General features: G+C 41.3%; 1 protein-coding gene and 1 pseudogene across 1 annotated transcript in view; both read right to left on the reverse strand.

Annotated features, from left to right (window-relative positions):
• Nucleotides 1-6,517, reverse strand: part of LRMDA (leucine rich melanocyte differentiation associated) — a 684,296-nt gene extending 677,779 nt beyond the window's left edge. The window contains exon 1 of the mRNA XM_064145514.1: nt 6,438-6,517. The gene's annotated coding sequence lies outside the window, so the exon portion shown is untranslated. The remainder of the gene's footprint in view (nt 1-6,437) is intronic.
• An 8,586-nt stretch (nt 6,518-15,103) lies between these two features.
• LOC135176578 (U2 spliceosomal RNA) lies at nt 15,104-15,275 on the reverse strand (annotated as a pseudogene).
• Nucleotides 15,276-23,007: the final 7,732 nt, after the last annotated feature.

The raw sequence follows: 23,007 nt of genomic DNA on the forward strand, positions 1-23,007 counted from the left end.
CTGAGAAAACAGGCTACTCAGTGCTACAGTCTTATTCTACAGGAGTTGGAAAGTGTTATAGAAGGTCTTACCTCAATGCTTTTTATAATTTTTCACCTATTTATTTCTCAAGTGGCTGAGTTAGATTGGTACAATTTCCTACACAAAGATTTTACCAAAGTAACCAAAATTACTGGCAAACTCTACCCAGTACTGATACATGATACCAATATAGTTTATCCTTATTAGAGAACATAGCTACGTCTCATCAAAGCTGCATATATAACAGGTCACAGGTTATGAAAAGAGCTATCTTTAAGGGAGAAAACATTCAAAGTAGAACACTTAAACTTGAATAAATATAGTGCTCCACATACTTAATTTGGTGGTGCCTCTGGAAGTAATGGGAGCACATCTGCCTGATCAGTAATCTGTCATGTTTTGCACCAGAAATTGCCGTGTTACAGTGATGGGTCAGATGTGGATTCATGTACACTGTTCACATAGAATAGTCTTGTCTTGTATTTTCCCAATCATGGAATAGAAATTTTTTAATTAACTGAAAAAATACTTTAAATTAATATGAAAATAAAGAGGGAGTTCTACTTGTAAAAGGACAACCTTTTTTTTTTTTTTACTTAAAACACTTCTGAAAATATTTACCTCTGATAGCTAATCCCAGATGAAATGACTGCAAAACCTCGGTAACTTGGCTCAGTTTTTGTGTGCAGAGATACCTAGGCTAGTTTACACACTGACTTCAGTACTACCAGAATAAAGGAGAGAGTTCTGCCTCTCCAGCTTTGAAACAATTATTGCATAACCATGTAATTTCATCATCTGTTAAATGTACTGAATGCCAAACTTGTTTGTGGAATATTATCCTCATCATTTTGTTGTGGACATTAAAATAAGGACAAGCATATTCCTCTAAAGTCTCTTTTGATAGATTTAGTAATGTTTTAATTAAAAAAAAAAACAGAAAAAAAACCACAGAAGTGTTGTGAGCTTCAGAACAGATAACACAAAATTGTGCTTTTCACATCCCTATTACAAGCTGTCCTTAGGAATGCAAGTACATACGATTCTGGAAGTGTAATAATCATCATTTTGCTCATTACCTGGGACCTCCAGGGCTAAACCACGACCCTTTACACCTCAGTTTAAATACCCGACCAAGCAGCTGTACTGTGCTCATATCCGCTCTTGGCCAGATGCAGACGCAGAGTGGGAGGCACAGCATAGTAAACAGTGGGCTACATATGCATACCTACTCAAAGGCAAGTTAAAGATTGGCCAGAGACTAATCCATTTTATAGGCTAAGAAATTGATTTTCAGAGTTGAACTACAGGTGCTCGTCTCTTTAAAAAAAAAAAAAGAAAGATCAGCTTAACTCTGCTAGTGCAATTAGCAGGGCTCAGTGCAGTACAGGGGAGCATGGGGCACATTACTCTGGATTCTGCAGTCCCTGAAACAGAGTCCATTATGTGCACTGGGACACAGGTACTTTTTCCTGGAATGGTGGCTAAGGGCATTTGTTTGTAGCTACAAAACTAGGGACAGAAGGGACTACAAATAGCAGTACCTTCCAGTTATTCTTGGATGCAATGTACAACACACTTCATCAAATCCTCAACATGTTAATTAGAAGTGATAAGATACTTTATATTCTATTACTGATAAGGAGTGAGAATATTAGAAATAAGCCAGCTGCAGAACTCCATTCTGGATCAAGCCAGACAAACTAATTTAAGTTAAACAGGAGAACAAATGAAAGGGTTCCAGTTTCTCACAGAATGACAATATTGCAGGAGAGGGAAGGGACCCTGGAGATGTTCTAGCTTCTAGAGAGGGATCACCTACAGTAAATTAGGCAGGAACTCAATTCAGGTGGGGTTTGAATGTGTCTAGAGACAGACTGCACAAGCTCTCTAGGCAGCCTGTTCCAGTGCTCTGCCACCCTCATAGTGAAGAATTTTCCCCTTATGTCTATGTGGAACCTCCTGTGTTCCAGTTTGCGTCCACTGCCCCTTATCCTGTCACTGGGCACCACTGACAGAAGTCTGACTCCATTCTTCTGACGCTCACCCTTTAGGTATGTAAGCATCTATGAGATTCTCCCCCTCAGCCTCTTCTCCTCCCAGCTAAACAAATCCAACTCTCTCAGTCTTCCCTTGTGAGGTAGATCTTTCAGTACCTTAATCATAGTGGCTCTAATGGACCCTGCCCAGTAGTTTCTTGTTCTTCTTGAACTGGAGAGCCTGGGGCTGAACACAACATTCCAAACGAGACCTCACTAGGGCAGAGTAGAGAAGAACCTCCCTCGATCTGCTGGTCACATTCTTCTTAATGCACACCAGGATGCTATTGGCCTGCTTGGCTACAATAGCACATTGCTGGGAAATGGTCAGCCTGTTGTCCACCAGGGCTTCCAGGCCCTTTAATCCAGAGCTGGTCTCCAGTAGATTAGCCTCCAGCTTGTACTGGCACATGGGATTGTTCTTTCCCATATGCAGTGCTCTACATTTGCCCTTGTTGAATTCGATTAGGTTTCTCCTCACCCAACTGTCAGCCACTACCAGTTTTGAATCCTCAGCAAACTTGCTGAGGGCACACTCTGTCCCTCCACCTAGGTCACTGGTGAATATACTGAACAAGACTGGACTCAGTGCTGATTCCAGAGGAGCGCCACTAGCCATCGGCCTCCAACTAGACTCTGTCCTACTGCGACTGCAACCCTCTGTCCTTCAGCTAGTTTTCAACCCACTTCACTGTCCAATCACCCACCCCATACTTCTTCAACTTGGCTTTGAGCGTCCCGTGGGAGACAGTGTCAGAGGCTGCATCCACTGCCCTCCCCTTATCTATCCAGCCAGTGAAGCCATTGTAAAAGGCTATCATATTGGTCAAATCATGACTTCCTCTTGGTGAATCTATACTGTTTACTCCTGATAACATCCACTTCTTCAATATGCTTTAAGAGAACACTAAGAACAAACTGTCTCATCACCTTTCCAGGGATGGAGGTGAGGCTCACTGGCCTGTAGTTACCAAGGTTCTCCTTCTTGCCCTTTTTGAAGACTGGAGTGACAGTGGCTTTCCTCCAGTTAGAAGGACAAGCTCTAGTGTAGTCATGTCAGCTGGACTGAGCAGCTAATAGATCAAGCAGGGATCAAAATCTGACAAATATTTAATGTCAAGAGTGTTAAAGTGGTCACAAATCTATATTCCAAACACAAGAAAAAGTAAAAGAAAACCCAGAAGAAGCTACTCCAGGCCTAACTGGATGAACGATATCATCAAAAAATGTGTTACATGTGAAAAACTAAACAAAAGTAGCACATGGGAAAACCATCTTCTGTTTGCTCATCAGTCCTCATCTGAGAAGCAGAGGAGTGAAGCAGGAGGTGCCAAAGGAGGAGCTGTGTTAGGCTTTCCGAAGGGTATGAAGATGGATGAAAATAGTTTCAGTTGCATAAAATGAAAGAAACCAAGGAATGTAGTAGAGAATGCAGATAATGCAGGCATGCATCCCAAACTCAGGTGGATATTTGCATTCATTTAAATAGAAAAGGAGGAGCTGAGCATAGGATGGAAGGGAAACAGCTAATAGATATCACCTTAGAGATTGAAAATCAGGTGAGGTAGAAACAAAATCAAATCTGCTATGGCTCTAAACTCTAGGACCCTAATTAATCTCCTCTCTGACTCACAACTCTAAAATAGGAGACTAAAGCAGTATCAAGGACTTCTTAGTAAACTTCACCAAAACAAAATTAGTGCAAAATGAATACAGATTATTTTTTAAAGGGAAATAAGATGTCCAGTATTAATGTTTATCATTCAGATTGCAGCAATAGCTAAAACTTTAAAAGGACAAGTTGAAAGTAACAAGGCACACAAGAATAAAATAAATTCAGAAGACATAGTCTGAGCTTATTCAAAGTAGATTACAATTCACTAAACTTCCTCTAATTTAAGACCCTCACAAATCCTAGCATTCTGAGCTAAAAAAATATCATTGGCATAATTTCTCAACATGAATAAGAAGGCTCTGCTTAAAATATAACGGCTATGGATCACCAGGGTAAGGCAGCTGGAATAACTTCCATCAGACACAGGGGAAAAACAACAGCATTATGTAAAGCACTGAGAAGAGCTCACCTGAAACACTGTGTACAGTCTAGTCATCTGCATTTGAGCCAGTAACTGGAACTAATGCAGCTAGAGGAGTAGGACAACTAGGGAGATCAGGGCAATGGAAAGCAGATTTTATGAAATGAGACTAAATAAGCTTGATTTGTTTAGCCTACTATAACAAAAGCTGAGAGAGCTTGCTGTCTAACTGTGTTAATTAAAAAGCTGAAAGAAGAAAAAATACCATTTAACTTAGAAGAATTTTTTAGCACAAGAACAAACGGTCTTCAGCTGGCCATAAACAAGCTCAGTTTGAAATTAGAAGCAAAGCACTAACCATGAAGCTTTCTAGTAGATGCTACAAGTTTTCTTCATTGAGGTATCTTTTGGTGTTTGCTTGTGGTGTCTTTTGGGGCTTGCTTATGTTGCTGTTTGCTAATTTTTAAATCTGCAGTGGTAGCTCATTGTTTTTGACTCTATCCCAATGGCAAATGGCTCACTAGCAATGCTGTGAAGCAATTATACTCTGTAACAGCCATCCTTTGGGAACAGCAGGAAAAAAGCACACGACTGTTGTTAAGATAGAGTACGACACACTTCAAAAAAAAAAGTAATAGCTGCCCTGGTGGTTGTAGTAAGCAGAGGAGGACCCATCAGGTCAGTAAGTGCATTCCTATTCTAAAGCCATGTGATGGAGGAGTTTTCAGATAGGATTAAATCTACCACGATTAAATGATTTAATAGCATTTTTGATCCAGAAAGAACTGTGAAATGCTAACAGGTAAACAACAGTCTGAAAACTCTGTATTTTTCATTCAACCTTTAAGAAGCCCTAGTTTGACTTGTAACTACAGAAATAAACCACAAAACAACCACTTTGCAGAAAAAGAATGCCACAAAGCTCCTTTCTGAAAAGCAAAGTCATCCTGACTATTACTTTTTCCTCTGGAAAAAATGAGTTATTAGCAAAATCCATAAACCCTTAAGTCTAAAACATCAACTTCTATATTTTTGAAGAAAATAGTACTGTCTAAATAATTCCTCCTTAAAATGAAATCACACACACAGAATGTCAGAGGCTGGAAGGGACCTTGAAAGATTATCCAGTCCAACCCCCCTGCCAGCACAGGATCTCCTGTAGCAGATCACACAGGAACGTGTCCAGGCAGGTTTTGAATGTCTCCAGAGAGAGATATTCCACAACCCCCCTGGGCAGCCTGTTCCAGGGTTCTGTCACTCTCACAGGAAAAAAATTCCTTCTCATGTTTACATTAAACTTTCTATGCCTCAGCTTCCACCCATTGCTCCTTGTCCTGTCATCAGGCAACACCAAGCAGAGCCTGGCTCCAGCCTCCTGGCACTCACCCTTTACATATTCATAAACATTGATGAGGTCACCTCTCAGGCTCCTCTTCTCCAAGCAGCACAGCCCCAGCTCCCTCAGCCTCTCCTCATAAAAGAGATGTTCCTTCCTTTAATCATCTTTGTGGCTCTGCTCTGGACTCTCTCAAACAGTTTTATGTCCCTCTTGAACTGGGGGCCCCAGAAGTGGGCACAGTACTCCAGAGGTGGCTTCACCAGATCAGAGTAGAGAGGCAGGAGAACCTCTCTTGACCTACTAGCCACAGCCTTTCTAATACACCCCAGAATGGCATTGGCCTTCCTGGCCACAAGAGCACATTGCTGGCTCATGGTCAGCCTCCCATCAGCTAGGACCACCAGATCCTTTTCCACTTTGCTGCCTTCCAACAGGTCAGTCCCCAAGCTATACTGATCCCTGGGGTTATTCTTTCCCAGGTGCAAGACTCTACACTTGCCCTTGTTGAATGTCATTCCATTTCCCCCTGCCCAACCCTCCAGCCCGTCCAAGTCTCACTGAATGGCAGCACAGCCCTTTGGAGTGTCAACCACGCTGGTCAGTTTGGTGTCATCAGCAAACCTGCTGGCAGTGCCCTCTGTGCCCTCATCCAGGTCATAGCTGAGTATATTGAACAGAACTGGTCCCAGTACCGATGTCTGTGGGACTCCACTAGTTACAGGCCTCCAGATAGATTCCATCCTACTGACCACAGTTGGAAGATACAAAAGCAGCAAACAACCTAAAGGCTACTTTGATACCAAAGATAAACCTCTGTTTTAAAAGGAAATAGTCATTTATAAAGAAAGCTTACTCTCAATAGCAAAAGAAATAACACTTGAACCAAACAAGACTGAAGTTGATGATTTGTGAAAGGATTTTCCTTGATGCATACTTAAAAAGGTGTGAGAGAAGTTAATGTGACCAAGGGAGGATTAATCTGACTTTGGTTTAGTCACTGACCTGCTTGCAGTCGTCACAGCCGCTCCCTGCTGCCGTGCCCTGTGGCAGCCTGCAGCCGAGGCTCCAGGGAGAGCAGAGAGCCACCCCCTCAGCAGCTCAAAGGCAGCTCAGCACCTGTTCTTAACTAGCCTTCTTCCCAGGAGAAGATGATGGCTCCTCCTTCTCTCTCCTCAAGCGGCCAACAGATGGGTTATCTGGGCCAAAATCTCCCAGCAGCTGTTTCGCCCCTTCTAAAGAGGAGCCCAGCGTGATGAGGGTTGATTTTCCCAGATGATCAAGTTCATAGATTCATAGAATGGTTTAGGTTGGCAGGACCCTTAAAGATCATCTAGTTCTAGCAGTGGTGCAGCTCCTCCTGAGGGCAGGCACTGAGGAACCTTCTAGAAGCCCCTGAGGGGTGGGGGATGTCCTGCTGACAGCACACAGTGCTGCAGGCCCTAGCAGAGACTCCACCTGGCTCTGCTGAGATCCAACTGCCAGCCATGTCTGCCAGCTCCATGCTGGTCACCTCAGATGATGCAAGTGGCTGCAGAAGTCATTTCAGTTTTGCTTTCACAGCCAATGCATATGGGCATTTTATGCAGTGAACAAGATCCTGCAGGCATAAGAGCCCATGGAAAACTCCAGGTCTAAACATCCCAGGCTAGTCATAGAATCATAGAATCATAGAATCAACCAGGTTGGAAGAGACCTCAAAGATCATCCAGTCCAACCTATCACCCAGCCCTAGCCAGTCAACTAGACCATGGCACTGAGTGCCTCATCCAGGCTTTTCTTGAACACACGATGCTAACTTTGCAGTCTCCTAAACCCTGGCCTATGGGCTGATGGCCTCATTTTGTCACCATGGCAACTTTGTGGCTGTTCATGACTTATACCCTAATGTATTTTACAGTTGGGCCACTTTGTTTTACAATTAAACCACTTTATTAACCATAAAGAGGTATTGAAATACCAAATACTATTTGTAATGAAAACCATCACAAAAATCCCTTCTGCCAGTAGCGAGTAACGAAATCGAGGTGTGTGTTAAACATTAATGTCAGGCAACACAACATGTAGGTATGAAGATAGTGATGACTTTTTCAGCTGCTGGGGGAAGCACTGGGACTGGAGACCAGAAAATAAGCATATGAGTCTTCACAGGCTCTTCAAGAGTTACTCTGCTGAGAACAGAGCTGGGGCAAGTTCATGTTAAACATGCCTGAACAACCAGCACCACAACATTTCTTATGGAATAAAATGTCACCATTTGGTGGTGACAACTTTCATGCACAGTTGAATTCCAAGATAAACTTGTTTATTTGCAGAAAGATGCTAATAAGGCCACCTAGTAGTCTGTACTTGAATTGCTACACCCTGTATTAGAGAAGAATATTAAAATGGAAGTACAAAACCCAGGCAAAGTGAAAAAGCTCTTACATATTAAGAGCTCCTACTGATACTTTAAATCCTTAGCAGCAGGTTCCAGCTGTACACATTCATTTATCTTGTGCCTTCTTTGAAATGTACAACTTTCTATTTCACTTCTCTACAAAGTAACTGCAGATAAAATCAGTAACAGTGATAAATGGCAGAAATGCAACAGTGGAAGTTCTAGAGCTTGGACTTTAATGTTTTATTAAGGCTTTGAGTCAGACTCATGATAGAACTAGGCAAACACAGGTGACAAGCACAAATACTTAAGACCATATGACAAAAGGAAAGTCTTTATGGTTAAAAGGTCTAGCATGCTCTTTTACCCCAAAAAGAAAAGCAACTGCTGTCTTCTCCTAGACTTTTATACAAAGCTGATGGAGCATCATCACTCTCTAAAACTCTTCCTTTTGATTTATCAACAAACAGAAGTACCATGGTACTTAATTGTTTGCTAGTGACCCTGAACAGAAAATACAAAGGATACGCAGTTCCTAAAACCTCCAAAAGCCACAAGAAATAGTAGGGTAATAATAAAACCTCCAAAAGCCACAAGAAATAGGATAACAAGGGTAGGAGCTTTTAAGACCTATGCTTATTCTGCAAATGAATGTAACGTTTCCAGATCTCTCTGCTGCTTTTAGTGACAGAGATGCAGGTTTCCTGTAAACGCAGGCAGGGGTGGACCGATGAGTTATCTACACATGCAGTTGTGCTGGCTTGACTAAAAGCTTGACTGCACATGGAATTAGTCGAGGATAAAAGCAGTGTTCTCACTGAGAAACTTCTTGTGCAGACATGCTTGTTGTAGAATACAAACTGGAATAAAGTAATGACACTGTGATAAACCTCTACATGTAGAGTGTTGCTGCAGTGCTGGTTGCCATTAAACTCACATACTGCCTCAGCTTGAAATAATTTTAACCTTGGATTTTCAGAAGACTATTAATTAAAAATCCTGGGAATCCTTTCAAGGACTAATTTACCTAATTACTAATTTATCTTAGTTTGATTGAGAACAGGTTTTAAATACATGAGATCTGTAGATTTCATGTGCTTTCCTTCCAGTGTCGTGTAATCCAGAGTTTTACCTGCTCTCAGATCTCAGAATGTGGGTTTATATGTGTTGAGATGGTATTCTCTCATTCTGGGGACATGCTGACTCAACAGTCAGTTCCACAGTTCCCTAGTGTGAGGTATTCTGGTCTTTCTGTTTACTTATTCCCACATTACTTCTCTGTAGCAGACAATGCATTCTCCAGCTGTCTGTGCATCAGCAGCCTCTGGTTAGATGTCTCTCTGAACTGCTGTGAGCATGGAGAATCACACATGACTTCTGATTGGCTTCTGGTGTGAATAGAGCAGAAAGTGTAACCTTGGGAGGGACATCCACAACTGTGCTTTACATCAAAGCTTGTGCAAGAAATGCAGAAAGAAATTATAGAAGAAATGATGGCCTTTGACTTGAAAGAGCTAAAACACTTAGCATTAAATCCTGCACAACAAAGACACCAAAGCAGTTATAAAAAAATCATGCTTCCTTCTACTGTTGAAAGAACTAAGAATGTTCTACTTTCTCCTTGCTCAGCCCTCAATCAGCATGTAGAGTGCAGCCTTACACAGCCTCAAACAGCATGGTGTCCAATGCCCAAACAAGCTGCTGGAGGCCGACTGCCTACATGTTCTTCCCACCACACACACAGGGCAGGAGCAGGAGGAAAGGAGAGCCAACTGACCTTGCTGCGAGTCTCTAAAGAGGCAGCAGAATTATGGGATTGAATAACCACCTTCTTGTCCCCAGAAGATTTTTTTAACCCTGTAGCCTCAACCTGGGACAAGTTGCTAATGCTTGAGAATTTTCCAGTCAGGAAAACCTCGAGGCAGCTGGAGATTCTGTGCAGATAATCCACGGCCTGTTCTGTCGCTGCCTGTAGCCACTCTGCTAAGCAGCCAGCAGCAGCAAGTCCTTGTGGTACAGGCGCTGCCCGGCGATAGAACTGCAAAGCTTTAGGTCTAGGGATTAGCATCGTTTCAGGAGCGAGGCAGGGAAGCCTGCATCCAGGGCCTCGCTAATCTGCAGCAAGTAGTAACGTGTCAGCCTTTTGGTCTGATCCCCTTGTGCAACAGTCAGGCCTGACAGGCTTCTGGTGTTAGGTGTCCTAAGCCTACAATAATTACCGGTCTGTCTGTCAGTTAGCAAACCCGCCTGAAACCGCTTTTGTACAAGTACACCAGCAGAGACGAAACACGGCATATGCATTATGTACAACTACCAACTTCTGGCCATGCAAGCTGCTTCATGGAGAACGTAAAGGACTCTTTTTTCCCCTTAACTTTTCCAGTGATGAAAAGTTCTTCTTTCTTTCTTGGCATTGGTAGGACTTCTACCTTAGATAGATTTGAGACAAACGCCTGGATGACTGGGGAGCCAACAGGAACATTTGTCTTGAATCATCTGTTGCAAGCAACACATAAGGACTTGGAATGCAGGTTGAACCAGTACCTCGCAGCCAGTGAGGAAATGGAAATTGCAAAAGAGAGAGAGCAGGGAATACAGAGGGATGAAACCACAGCCCCTGTGTCCTCTGATGCTGATCCGGAGCTCAAGGAGCAGAGCTGACAACAGCTGGAGGCTTACCCTACTGCCTCATTAAGTGAAGTTGCTGAATGCTGTTCTAACATGCACGGGCACCTGTGGATAGCCCTTCAATCTCACAGCCACGCAGTGACTTACAGATATGAAATCCTTACACTTGTGCAGCAGGCAGCCCTTCCTGGCTCTCACTAACTCCTTGTGCAGTCACTCAGCTCTTCTCTACTGCCACCAGTGGGGCTGTGTTGCCTGACATTAATGTTTAACACACACCTCGATTTCGTTACTCGCTACTGGCAGAAGGGATTTTTGTGATGGTTTTCATTACAAATAGTATTTGGTATTTCAATACCTCTTTATGGTTAATAAAGTGGTTTAATTGTAAAACAAAGTGGCCCAACTGTAAAATACATTAGGGTATAAGTCATGAACAGCCACAAAGTTGCCATGGTGACAAAATGAGGCCATCAGCCCATAGGCCAGGGTTTAGGAGAAACTGTGGATGAAGCTGGTGCGAGCCATCAAGGCCTATTAGAAGTCTGAGGGCCTGGACAACTGCAGAGTACAGTACTATCACCAGCACGTGTCCTGTGGGCTGCTGAAAACTCGTCAGTTATGAAGAACTTCTACCTTTTCATGTCTGAAGACTTCCTAGAGAAGTAACTGTCATTTCAGGGCTGTCCTGTTTCCTGGACAAGGTGCAAAAGTACAGTTTATTATTTAAATCTTACCTACCACTTCTTCCAGAATGCAAATCATTTTAGCAGTGAAAGAAAAGTGGAAAACACAAACTGCTGTTCTGTAGAGATGACTGTGTAATTCTGTGTATGCCCAGAGTTCTGAATTTAAGGAAATCATCCTGGTATATCTCTCAAGTAAAGTTACACTGCAACAAAAAATGTATCCTCAACTTTCAGTCTGAAACTTCCTATTCCTGTCATACAGAGCAAGCTTGCTGGCTGCCATGCACCACAGAATCAGAGCGATAGGAGTCGGAAGGGACCTCTGGAGATCAGCTAGTCCAACCCTACTGCAAGAGCAGGTTCACCTAGAATAGGTTGCACAAGATAGTGTCCAGGTAGGATTTTAATTGCTCCAGAGATAGAGACTCCAGTGTCTCTCTGGGCATGAGTAATCATCTGAGGACAGCAATTAGTGTTACTGCAGAAGCATGTGAAATCTATGCTATTCATGGACTCTTATTTTGGACCCATTCTAAAGGTTATTTGCAAAAGGGAAATGGGAGGATATAACAGGTTTTCTGCTTAGAATGAATTTTTATATGTAGTTAATATTGGCTTATTTTGTGTAAATAAACAAGAACTGAAAAATCTAAGATTAGGTAGAGGCCAGATCTTGTCCTTTAGGGTCTGTTCCTAAAAGGCCCCATCTCTCACATAGTGCTCGATAAGGAGTGCACAAAACTGAAACTTCTAGGCAATTATGTTTGTTTAATTGACATTATGGGGGAAAAGCCCAAATTGTTTCAGAAAATGTTATCCTAGAGTTGAGAGACCTTGTACTTAGGCATTCAGCCAGAATCTATCGCCACGGATTTGCAACAATCAAGACCTTGACAAGTTCTATGTCTAAAGAAAACCAGTTAGTCAATTAACGGTTAAAGACTTCAAAACATCTTTTTGTTAGTATGACACTGAATCAAAAGATGAAAGACTAAGCAAATCTTTTCAACACTTTTCTGTTCTTTTCTCCATCTCTTCTGAGGAGGACAAATGGGAAAAAAACCCAACAACGGCAAATCCTGGTAGCACACATAATAACTAACTGGAAGCCAATCATTTAGAGTAACTCTTCCAACAGCAATTGGTACATTTCCTCTAAAACAGAAAGAAACTTTCAATAGATTTTACAGTTTCAAACTTGGGGCTTGGGTTGTTTTTTAATTGGACGGTGCCATTTAATCTAGAATGAAGTAGTTTCTCTTTCACTGCATTCTGATACATGCCAGCTTTGGCAGAGAAAGCGAGCGACATAATGCTCACGTAGAACCTTAAGAGACTTCAGAGACTTGACATTCCACAAAATTTGTTCATGAAAAGGCTTGACTACAGTGGTCTCTCTGTTAGAAGTGATGCAATAATTGCAGGAGGCACAATACTTTTAGCAAAACCTATTTTTGACCTCTATGAAGGAAAGAAATAACAAATTGTCTGCCTCCATTTCTTTCTATATCCTTTACCTGGTCCAACTGAACATAGCTGCACTTAGTGCAGGATATCCTCAATGAAATGCTGTGGCCTCAGTAACACAGAAAATGACAGAGATTTTTCTCATGCTGAAATCTAACAAGATATCTTGTAGGAATCTGTCTTTCCTCAGAAAACCCATGGTTCTGATTCATAAAGCTGCTCAGATCTCATTGCTCCAAGTGCCATCAAATAGCCTCTAAGTATTTCAGTGAGACTGCCAACGGAGGACATAGTGCAAACACACACATGCACACTCTCTTGTAGATCTTCTTTGCTTACAGCTTTGACCTTCCTCAGCATCCATCTGGATGCCTTCTAAATCAGCCAAAGATTTAGGGTGTGCTGATTGCTTAAGAACTGTTTAAAGCAAATTTGGCCCCATTGCAACTGCCCAACTCTACTGACATCAGCAAGTTTGTGAAAGAGCAGAGATCAACTGCTGGAGGCAAATTCACTGCTTTCTCTTAGTGGCCCGAATTTGGGGAAATATCCTCATTAAGATTAGCACAAACACACAAAGAGAAAAAACTGCTAACACACTGCTGGACTCAGCTTTCTATCCGGAATTCTGCAATCCAATTATTTGGAGTTCTAGTGAGCAATGCTGTCTTCCAAAATCCTACAGTTGTCTTGGTACCAGGAGTTACAGCTACATAGATGACCTGGAACACAAAATTTAGGTCTTCAGATGCTGTGGATGTAACATCTGCAGACCTTGCCCTAGGTTTAAGAAGATTCTTTGTAGAGGATTCAAAGCCAGGCTTAGTGTAATGTCCTGCTTTAACACCAGCATGGAAAATTCTTTGGCCTACAGCCTCCCAGGATCCTTCTACTCTAAACCACATTTAAAGACAAAACAATGTTTCTTTTCAGATTAGCTTACTTCCTCTGTCAGAGAACAGTTCGGCAGCTAAACTGATTCTCTTACTGCACAATAACGTACAGGTTTTCCCCTCGTCCTCTCAGTGACTTGACTTGACTTCTGTCATTTAATTACACTAATCCAAATAATTTTAACACCCTCTTTTACTTCTTTCTGTCCTATTTCAATAATTGTCATACCTCAAGGCACCTGCAGAGAAGATGGATGAAGCATCTTCCAGCTGCCATCAACTTTCTGAGTGTATCAAGTGTTTATGCAGTGTTCAGTGATGAAGAGCAAAGAGTCTCTTCACTCCTGTTATGGTGGTGGTTTTATCAGTAAGGCAGATGTATGTATGTTATACACTGCCACCACTTTTGAAACACACAAACTACTCACAAGGCATCAGCCAGAAATCATTGTATTGAAATAGATGCCTCAAATATCACAGAGTCTAAGGAATGGTAGAGGCAGACTAGGGACAGCTTGTAAGGAAACTAAGATGTTGCATGTCCATAGTACTTTTGTCCTTGTTAATATGAACAGCGCTTACTGAAGTCCACAGAGGTGACTCCAGTTATGCAGGTGAAAGGTCAGTGTTCCCACAAAACTATGGTTACTCCATTAACCTGATTGATAGCCTCTCCACCTCATAGTGCCAGGAAGGGATTTTCTTCTATACAGAAAATACATTAGATTAGCCGTCAGTGGCAGCTGGGTTCAGCAAAGCCAGTAGTTGGGATTTTCAAGGGCACTACTTTAGTTTCAACAGGAATAACAGTCAAAGATTGTGTACCCTGAAAAACTCCGGGTTTGCACTGCTGCCAAAAGGTGCAGCTCATTAAGTGTGGAAGCCTTTGTTTTCTTTAATTTCAAAGTTATAAAACATGAAGCTGTGCTAATAACTTAAGCAGGGATGCAGTGTATTACCAAGTATTTCCCGCAGCAATGAAGAATGATAGTGTGATTTCTGCTTTTGGCCTTCTCTTTTTGCCCCAGCAGTTGAATTTTTAGGTGAAAAATAAACTTATTCGTTTTTAAGGATGTTTTCATTAATTTAGGTCTAGAGCCATTTGGAAAACAGGTTAAATATTTATCACTTCTTTAATCTGATTAGTTGAAATGTTGCTGAAAATATCAACATTTCAACATGTGAAACGTTTTCATTAACTTTACCAGTGTCAACAGGGACTGGGTCTGCAAAAAGTCAAAGGTGGCAGATCTATGCCCAGCAGCCACAACATATTGGAAAACTAAATCAACTTGATAAATCTGTCCCCAAACCACCAGACAGAACTGACTTGCAAGCATTAGAGTTGTCCCCTCTTTTCAAATCCACATCATGAACTCTCCTGTACTTTCCAGAACATTTCATGCTTCAGCCATTGAAAACAAACAGAGAAGAAAAAACAGACTTCTCAGAATGTCTTATGGTAGGTGACCAGAATAGCCAAGTCACAAATCATTAGTAAAAAATACTGACTGTGGTCACTGCTGCAACACATTTGTAAATCTTTGGATACTCTAGCCCTGACCTAGAATATCACTCAAGAATCACAGAACATTAGAGGCTGGAAGGGACCTGCAGAGATCGAGCCCAGCCCCACTGCCAAAGCAGGATCACCTAGGGCAGTCCAACCAACCGAAAGCACCCAGTGCAGAAGCCCATTTAATATAACGTCCTCTGATAGGGAACGTATCAGGTATTAACCTGATAAAAATACACTTGATCTTAGCCAAAAGGCCGAGAAATCAATGTATGAGACTACACCTGAGTCTAGCTCCATTTCTTCATCTGACAACTGAAATACTTTGAGCTGGAGAGTGCAGTTTTTCAAGGTAAAAGTTAAGGGGAAAGAAAGTTCACAAATCCTCCATGAAGTTTGTATTTGCATTTGACAATATTTTAACTGCGGAGAATTCACATATGAAGTAACTTGAGATCTTTCCATGAAACCCACTGGAAATGAACTTCAGGGGTTGTATTAAACAGGAAGGAGAAAGAGCTAAAATTCCATTCCATTACAATAAACCAAGCAACTTAAGACACTCAGTTAAAGCATGCCCTTCCAATTCATAAAAACTTTAATGAAAATTAAGCACACAAAGCAAGACTTCATCAACTGCAGTTACCAAACTCAGCCGGTGCTGAGCCACTAGCTCTGAAAGGTCCAACTGGACTGATAAATGTAGCTTTTTTCCCCCATTTGAACAATAAAAGTAGCAATATCCTTTTATGTGAGATACGAATAAATGATTGCAGCAAAAAAGTCACTCTCCCAAGCTGAGATCTTGGCCCTGATCCTCCCCCCTCACTGAGACTTCAAGCGTGATTTCACAGATACCTCTGATTTATGCGGTGTAAGAGCTCAGTGTGCCCTGTTGTATACCAAATTCTAGCACTCAGCAATCTTTGGTGGCTGATTACCACCCTTCCTCTCTCCTTCTTCCTTTCTAACTAGGTTTATAATGAAACATTGACATAGCCTTACCTATGGCAACATTAGCATTTGCCATTACAATGAAGAGATGCCTTTTTTTTCTGCGGATGGGAGTTACAGGCATACACTCCTCACAGCACAGCAGTTAAAGGCAGTACAGCTTGCAACCTATACTACTGCTAACAACAAATACATTATTTGTAGAATATGTTTCTGATAAATTTGATTTCAATGTAAAAGGTACTAGGCAGAAAATACAGTTTGCTTACAAGTTTCCTTTATGGTGGTTTGACTTTCTCTTTTCTGCAGATTTATGATAATCATTCTTGCAACAAAAATGTTTACTTCGTTGTCTAAATAATAAGGTAATTTGTTACAGCTAATTACTCAAGTGCTTCCTTAATCTCAATTAAAAGATTCTGGCTGATTTTCTACATTTCTGCAGCAATATGTTCCAGAATATTTTGTTAATGTATTCCCAATCACGCATTTGTTAAGGAATGCATGGCCCATGCAAAACTGAAATGCTAAAATACATAGCTGCAATCTTAAACAATGATTTATTGTGACACGGGATGTGGGACATTTCCACAGCTTTTGTGATTGCAGTAATGAAGCTGTAAACCAAATAGCATGAAATGAAGCAAGGCCTTACAATTTAATCAGCTCGTAAACAGATCTACTGCATCAAGCAAATGACATTATTATCCATCCGAAGTAAATCATGCTAATCTCAGGAGATAAAATCAACATCATTAATGGTCACATGTCATATTCATCAACACTAAACCATCCCTTTTGACAGATTAATCCTAACTACAGCTCCCACGATGTATGGTAATAGGGCTCGTAGCACACATTTCATTCAGCAGGAAGGCTAACCAGCACTCTTACTCTGCTATTACAAATAATTTTTTTATTGATTTACATATTTTAAAATGCATTTAAGGTGAGGTACCATTAAAAACCCTGTCACTATCACATATTTCTTCCTCGCATTCCCAGCCTGTATTAATGGAAACAGGGAACTAAATACTGTATGCTGTATAAATACTTTCTTTAACACACCGTTAGTGGTAATTAAAGCTTTCTGCCCCTGCTTTTCCTTCAGCAACCAAAAGATGAGCCTTTTTATGGGGTTTAAGGAACTCTTGATAGTATTGCTCTAATATCTCACTCGTAGTAGCGCATAGTGGCCCCGGCCACGGAGCCAGGCTCCATTGCACCAAATAGGATCCTGAAGACTTTATTATGCCTCGCCCCACAATTAACAAGACCTGCAAAAGCAGAGCTGCGTTTACGATACTCATTCCTCATCGCAGTTTATTGTGTCTTGCAGGCTGGTCGTGTGCTGCTGCTCAGACTCTAGTTCCTGCATTTTGCCTACTTGTTCCACACACAAAATACATTTATTTATCATATAACTGACCCTGTATGAAGGCTTTTGAAAAGTGTGCACTATTCAAAGTGTCACTTTGCTCCAGCAGGCACTGAATTATATTGACAGGCACATTATCAAGGGCTGCTGACTGACAGAATGAATGACTGCAGCTACACGCCGCATTGCCAGTCATTGACTGAGTGGGTGCAAAAATTATCTACAACCTTTGTAGATCTAAAGGACTCTAAACTAAGGGCAGGAAAGAAGATATATGCAAGTGATTTACTAGCATGGTATTTATCAACTTTGTACAAACATCTCAACTGTTACCCAAACTACTTCACTAATACAGCAATTCATTAATGGTTTATTCTCTCTCATGAAACTGCCTTTTTTAAAAAGCATTCCTTTTATGTGATTATTAATGTCATATTATTTAATAGGTGTTTATGTTTCAAGAGGGAAATGTTTGGGGTAATAATTTTAAAAGCAACCACTGCCTCCTGCCTTTGTTTTTAAGCCAATGTGGGTTACGATGCATCTTAGATTTAAGAGCAAGACAAAAACAGTGTGAGAGAGTGCTTATGACTGAGCAATAGCAATCAGTAAGTTGGGTTGAGAGTGAGCATAGAATACTTCCTGCCCTATGCTGGAACTTTAGTAACACGCTAAACTAAACACAAAAGTACTTAATTTATTTGGCAAAGTAATTTATTATCTGGACTTATTTTTGATGGACATAATGGCAGCTTGAAGAAATAGACCACAAAAATCTACTTTTTGCAAAAATCACTTCTACTGACTAGAATAAAAAATACTAATAAAATGTTTTGATAAGAGCATTAATTTCAAAACCTTAAAGTACTATAGTCAAATTTACTGGAATCCATTGACCTTTAAAGAGCTTTTAAATGATTTATTATTTAACTGTCACATTATTTACCAAGAATTCTGTTTTTCCAGAATATGTTTTTAATGTTGAGGTTCTGAATACTTTCTCTTTTCTGTCACTGTCATTTTTACTCTCAGTACTCCCAAACTTGAAGCCCTACGTAGTAAGTTACTTAATCTTTGATAGTCTGCAGACATCTGTGGAGCTCATCAGTGATGGTGGTTACAGTACTAAAAGAATCACTGATGAGGAAGAACGAATCCTCCCAGCCTTTGTGCTACTGAATCACAAAATCACGGAATTAACCAGGTTGGAAAAGACCTTCGAGATCAGTGAGCCCAACCTATCATCCAACACCTCCTAATTAACTAAACCATGGCACTAAGTGCATCATCCCATCTCCTTTTAAACACATCCAGGGATGGGGGCTCCACCACCTCCCTGGCCAGCCCATTCCAATGGGCAATCACTCTTGCTGTGAAGAACTTCTTCTTAACATCCATCCTAAACCTGCTTTGGTGCAGTTTGAGACTGTGTCCTCTTATTCTGTCACTGGGTGCCTGGGAGAAGAGACCAACCCCCATCTAGCAACAGCCTCTTTTCAGGTAGTTGTAGAGAGCAATGAGGTCTCCCCCGAGCCCCCTCTTCTCCAGACTGAGAAGCCCCAGCTTCCTCAGCCGCTTCTCATAGGGCTTGTGCTCCAGTCCCCTCACCAGCCTCGTTGCCCTGCATCATGTCTTAGTGAGACTGTGCTGTAATCATCCTTGTCCAAAGATGTGTCCTAACACCTTCTAGACATGTCCACGCCCACAAAGGTTTACTAGTAAAACCAAGCTGAAGGTAATCTGTACTTGAAGGTGTAGGGTTTGGATAAGCAAGAGAAGTAAACCCATTTCTCAGGCAAAACAAGCAAAACTGTCAACAGGATTACTTGGTGGGATGAATATATGCAGAGTAGAAGTTTTGCTGGTACAGCTATGCTGGAATGAACTAAATGGCAAAAATAGCCTCTGATACAGCTGTGACACCAACATTTTCCCTTGTAGGCCATGTCCTAGTAAGAGAATGCACTTGTGCAAAATGATTATGATCTAAAAAGAAGGACAGCTTGTCTCACTTTTATCTGCAAGAAGTAAAGGAACCAAGACATGAAGTATGAGAACAGAAGTGCTTCTAATAACTCTCTTTTGTCCCCGTTAGTGGTGTGGATTAGGACTACCATTACAAGGTCAAGAGCAGTCCCGTGCAATTAGCTGATAATGGAAAGCAGCTCTGTGGAAAAAGACCTGCAAGTGCTGGTGAATCACAAGATGCCCACGAGCCAACAATGTGCTCCTTTTGGCCAAGGAGGCTGATGGTTTCCTGGGGTGCACCAAGAAGAGTGTGGCCAGCAGGGTGAGGGAGGTCCTCTTTCCCCTCTAGTCTGCCCCAGTGAGGCCTCATCTGGAGTACTGTGTTCTGTTCTGGGCTCCCTAGTTGAAGAAGGACAGGGAACTGCTTGAGAGGGTACAGCAAAGGACTTTGAAAGGGACTAGGGGATTAGAACATTTCTTTTACAAAGAATGGCTGAGGGATTTGGTTTTTCTAGCCTAGAGAAGGCTGAGGGGGGATTCTATCAACACTCATAAATACTTAAAGGGTGAGTGTCAGGAGGACAAGAGCAGTCTTTTTTCAATGGAGCCCAGCCACAAGACAAGAAGTAACAGGCACAAACTTGAACACAAGAAGTTCCACCTAAATGCAAGAAGGGACTTCTTTACTTGGAGAGTGGTAGAGCACAGAAACAAGCTGCCCAGAGATGCGGTGGAGTCTCCATCTCTGAAGTCATTCAACCCCAAACTGGATGCTGTCTTACTGCACCCTGATCTAGGTGAGCCTGCTCTGGTGGGATGGTTGGACTAGAAGATCTACAGAGATCCCTTTCAACCCCTGTCACTCTACAATTCTGGGATAATTAAGAGAGATGTGATGATTTTTATTCTGCGATAATTAAGGTTATCTTTATATGTAGCCTAAATCTACCCTCTTTTAATTTAATTCCATTACCCTTTGTGCTATCACAACAGGCCCTGCTAAAATGATAGTCCCTGTCTTGCTTTTAGGTCATCTTTTAGTACTGCAAGCCTACAGCAAGATCTCTCCAGAGCCTGCTCTCTCCAGGCTGAATATCTCAACGTTCTCAGCCTTTCCTCATAGCAGAGGTACTTCAGCCCTCTGATAATTTCTGGGGCCCTCCTCTGGACTCACACTAACTCTTCTTGCTCTAAGTACTCCAGAACAGGACACAATGCACCAGGCCTGGGGCTCACCAGGACAGAGTAGAGAGGCAGAATCATGTCCCTTGACCTACTTGCCACACTTGTGATGCAGCTGAGGATACATTTGTCCTTCTGGGCTGCAAGTGCACACCACTGGCTCATGTCCAGCTCCTCATCCACTATAACCTTCAAATCCTTCTCCAGAGAACAACAAGAACTGCCTTGACCTAGGTGCATGACCTTGCACTTGGCCTTGTAGAATCTCATGAGATTCACACAGGCTCACTTCTCAAGCTTGTCCATGTCCCTCTGGATAGCATCCCATTCCTCAGGTGTGGCAGCTGCAAGCTTGCTGATTGCAATCAGTCCCACAATGTCACTGATAAAGATGTTAAACAGCACTCATCACAGGATGGACCCCTGAGGGATACCACTTGTCACCAATCTCCATCTGGACATGGAGCTTTTGATCCCTACCCTCTTGATGTGACCATCTAAACAATTCCTTACCCACTGAACGTATTAAGAGCAGCTACCACAGTACCAAAACATCACAGCACCTTCACTTCTTCCTGCATAAAGTACTCTAATGATACAATTACAGCAAACTTGATAATCCATTTGTTTCTCTTTTGAAATACAGCTGTAGTAGGAAGCTGCTTGTTTTAAGTAGGTCCAGATAATATTCCATCAGTTTAAAGAGTTATAGATTGAAGCCAGACAGATAACTGGTTCAGTCTCAGAATGATAACATGTGTCAAGACAGAGACATCATTCACTTTCTTTAAAATAAAAAGATGATAGGATTTTAAGTACTGTGCTTTGTTCTCATGCACAAAATTCCCATAATCAATAGTAATTACAAAAAGCTCTCTATACTGTTTAGGAGGTAATTGAAAGAAGACAGGCTGAGAACCTACTAAAAAAATCAATGAGAAAAGGTTAAGAATTGTAAGGATGTTAATTTTTAAGCACATATGTTGTTTGCTGGTTTATGTTTAGTGTAACTTAGTAAATTGATTAAGCAACATAATGCAAAAAAAAGGAAGATTGAATACAAGTAACATTGCTAGTTCCAAGCTAATAAGTTTACCTGAAGAAATGCACAAGTGGTTACTGAAGAAATGACTGTTAACTTGTTGAGAATAAAAGAGCCAACTAGAAGACGTGGGTTACCCAACAGTGGGATACGAGTCTGGGTTCTCCTCAACGGAGTTAGCGTGTTACTTCCACGACGCACTAGGAGAATGATACTGTAAAATGCAGGCTGCACGTTCAGGCCCTAAATTTCTGTCCTAAGTTCTGTTGTCAATTTGAATTTGTTTCAGGTTTGTAATAACCAGTGTAGAAAACAATTACTTTCTCACTTGTTCATCACTGTGGAATATGTTGTAGGTCGTTGTGTTGTGGCTGCAAGGATATTTGAGGTCTAGAATACTTTGGAAAGTCCATGTAAAGTGTACAGGTTGAAGCAATAATTGGACTACATGAAGAGTTCACATCATTACAAAGAGGCACTAAAAAGCCACAAGAATTAACATAAGCTGGGTAAGCAGAGTTCAGTCTGTAACAGCAAAAACATCAGAATATGTCTCAAGCAGACATTTAGTGGCATGTCAGGATCAGTTCAATAAAGGCACTAAGGCAACAGAGACCTTAGGAATATAGGAAAAACCTCTTGAGAGCAAATTTCCCTTTGGCCATTTGGCATGTAAAATATAGTAGGGTTATGCACCTATACAGGCACAAATTAGTGCCTGCTTTATGATCCACATCACCTCTTTGAACTAGCTTTTCCTGATGAGCAATCTACATTGCCCCTGTTTGGGTTAGGTAGAACAAAACCTTAATGTTGTAGCTGACACTTTCATTCTAATCATAGATGAGACGACTGTAGGCCTTCTAACTTTGAGAGATAGATGATTATTACAGGGGAGCAGTACAAGCCATGCACTCAGATCTAAGCAAATGATAAAGCTCTTACTTATGCTCACTGTATATAAACATAAAAAATGCAGTAGATCATCACTGAGCAAATTCAGCTTCTCATTTTCAGACTTTCAAACTTCACAGTGACAATGGCATAGACTTCAACACACAATCTTTGATTTCTTCATGTTGAAAATGAGAAGACCCCCAGGCTGAATGGAAAACACACCTTTTGTTGAACCTGTATTATAAAACTGCACAAAAGTTTGTCATTGCACTCTTGCTTTTCAAGTTTCTTTTCTACTACAAAGTAGTCAGAGAGACAGCATGCAAGCACAGGGAACTCCGCAGTTCATTTAGGGCACACCGAAGACAATGCAAGGTAGAATAAGATTAACTTTTAAATTAGCCAAGCTTAACCATAGGATGAATTAGTTAATTCTGAATTTTTATTTTATTTCTTAGCTGTTGATAGTGGAGTTGCAAAACACTGGAAACACTTTGTGGATATCATTTGGATTATATAAAGGTCTTGAGACCACAGACTTTAAAAGACTGATTCAATGGATTAACCATAGATTAAAATAC

The sequence above is a fragment of the Pogoniulus pusillus genome, chromosome 6 (assembly GCF_015220805.1).
Source record: "Pogoniulus pusillus isolate bPogPus1 chromosome 6, bPogPus1.pri, whole genome shotgun sequence".
Classification (NCBI taxonomy): Eukaryota; Metazoa; Chordata; class Aves; order Piciformes; family Lybiidae; genus Pogoniulus; species Pogoniulus pusillus.